The sequence below is a fragment of the Echinops telfairi genome, unplaced genomic scaffold (genome assembly GCF_000313985.2).
Source record: "Echinops telfairi isolate 266 unplaced genomic scaffold, ASM31398v2 ScPeMD7_7406;HRSCAF=8444, whole genome shotgun sequence".
Classification (NCBI taxonomy): domain Eukaryota; kingdom Metazoa; phylum Chordata; class Mammalia; order Afrosoricida; family Tenrecidae; genus Echinops; species Echinops telfairi.
The window spans coordinates 1906955-1909662 of record NW_022111306.1 but is presented as its reverse complement, the minus strand read 5'-3'; the positions used below and the strand labels follow the sequence as shown (position 1 = coordinate 1909662).

The following is a 2708-nucleotide window of genomic DNA, read 5'->3' as shown; positions in this document are numbered from 1 at the left end:
ATTAAAATTAAGTTACCTACATTTTTTGAGTATTTAATATATATTTTCTATTAAATCCAAATATTCTTAGCACTTTAACAGTAGAAAGGGGGAAGAAGGAGATCTAGGTCATTAAGTACCAGTTTTCATTTCAAAGACATGAAAGCTTTAGAAGAATTTGTCACATCTTTCCAATCAAGATAATACAAGGGAAGATATTTAGTAGGCAACCTGTCCCCTTGGTCTTTCAATATCACCTTGAAAATGAACTGATAAGACATGTTTATTGGTAGATTTACACAGACTCATCAGGATGAACTCAAGATCATGACCAAAGTATTCAGGTCAACATGAAGAATGTGTCTCTTATTGGCCATGAACAACTTTTTTCTTACCTCAGTATGTAAAACATGCACACCCACACATCCACACAAGCAGGGGGACAAAAACTATAAACAATCTTATTAGGTAAAATAATTAAAAGATATCACTGTACCATTTAAGCTAAAAATTAAGAGTATAAAAATTTACATGACCTTTTACAGGCAATTTTATTTATATATATATATATATATAAAATGCCTCCAGTATACATTTTAGTAGCAGATGTGATGGTAGGGTCAAAGGTAATCATAGCTAAATTTCTACATAGTCTAGTGTCTGTTCCACTTTTTTTTAAATTAAAAGCTCATTTTATTGGGGGCTCTTATAACAATCCATACATCAATTGTATCAAGCCTATTTGTACATATGTGGCCATAAACTATAAATATAGAAAGAAAAATTCAGGGGGAGACTTGTTAAGTGAAATACAAATTAGCAGTAAAACAAAAACTCCACTGCAGTCTGATGATCTCTCGCAGTGTTATTCATACTGCTGGTAGGGTTGGGGCAGGTCAGAGACAAGACAATGGAGACTAGACAGCTGTGGCTTCCCCAAAGATAATGGAAAAAAGAGGATTGGAGAAGTGTTCATTTGAAGGCCTTTCTGAGCTACTTTAATAGCTTTATTTTAACCCTCTCCATAGCTTGTTCCTGTTTTCTATCATTATTTCACTCTTTTTTTCTCCTCCTATTATACAATTATGTAATCAATTAAAATACAATATAGTGTTGGTCATATTGTCCATATAAATCCACAGCAATTGTCCAATGAAAAACTCTGAAAATTAAAATTACAAATTGAGGTAACAAAATAAATTATGGATCTTGATACAAAATTATTTTTTATTCTACACATTAAACTATTCAACTATTCTTTGTTCCTAAAATCATTAAGCAGAACATGGAAAAGACAGACCCCTAGAGATGTAATCTAGGGGAATCTTCACAGTATCACCCTGGAAATAATTCCCCCAAGACCATGGGGCCACATACAACACGCTATATGGCGTGTAGATTCAGAGTCATCATTACCTCTCACGTGGAGCGTCATCACGATTACTACCTCCGTTTTTGATGACAGTCAAATCATTGAACATGAGTCAGCAAATGGCAACTAAAAATAGCAGTTTTCTGAAAACACAGTCCATGACCTCCTAGTACTGTAGTCACATTCCTAGCTCAAGGGGTAGCTGGCCCTTTCGAATGGAATTAACTGAAGTGAACAAGAGATGGAATCAGAGAAATTCTGACGTGATTTAATTAGAAATATGAAAAGCAAGAGTATTTTATACGAAGAAGCTACGCTTAAGTAATTACAAATTATCTTTATTATTCACATATAAATCTTCAAAATCTGTCCCAGAACTGAACTGCAACTGACAATTCTTAATCAGAATGCCAAAAAAGAGGATGTTAACATTGGTTTTTAATTTTAAAATTTCTATTCTTAAAAAAATATTGCTAAAATAATCTACTATCTTTTTTCGATCATAAAATGCAGTTTCTCTGGTTAGAATTTATACAAATGGCTAAATATCTACACTGATTTTTGGTGTTGTTAATTTTAGAATTATATAACAGGTGGGTTTGGTTTTTTTTGTGCTAAAATTATCTGAAAACTAAGTTTGAAAATATTTTAAAAGAAATGTCATTTAAGAGAAGCATTGGTAATACTTTTTAAACTGAAGAAATTTGTACTTACCCTGCAACAATTTAATTCCTCTGCTGTAAGTATGATAGTACCACATTTCTTCCCTGGAATCCCTCTAAAATAATAACATAAAAATAAACACATTGATATCAATACTACATTGTTATTGTTCTATAAATATATATACATATTTTTATTTAGGTTATCAAACAAAGATAACCCTACTAGTATATAGACTCCCAATATTATATTTCTTAATCTTAACTCATCTATCATTTGTTGTACAGTAGTAGTTTGAACGTTGTTGTGATGCTGGAAGCTACGTCACTACCTTTTCTCTCTTTTTTTGGAATAAAAAATAGAATTTTTTAAAAAAAATCATTTTTACTGGGGGGCTCTGACAGCTCTTATAGCAGTCCTTACATTAAATGCATCAAGCACATTTGTACATATGTTGGCATCATTATTTTCTAAACATTTATATTCTATTTGAGCTCTTGGTATCAGCTCCTCTACAAAATCTTTTTTTCTTAATCATTTTATTGGGGGCTCATATAATTCTTATCAAAATCCATACATACATCCATTTTGTCAAGCACATTTGTACATTTGTTGCCATTATCATTCTCAAAACATTTACTTTCTACTTGAGCCCCTAATACCAGCTCCCTGGTGATAGATTGGAGTGGAGCTT

At 31.9% G+C, this 2708-nt stretch overlaps 1 protein-coding gene across 1 annotated transcript in view; it reads right to left on the bottom strand.

Annotated features, from left to right (window-relative positions):
- Positions 1 to 2708, bottom strand: part of CPNE8 (copine 8) — a gene marked incomplete at its 5' end in the record, with an annotated part of 196650 nt that overhangs the window by 128687 nt on the left and 65255 nt on the right. The gene's annotated exons all lie outside the window — the stretch shown is intronic.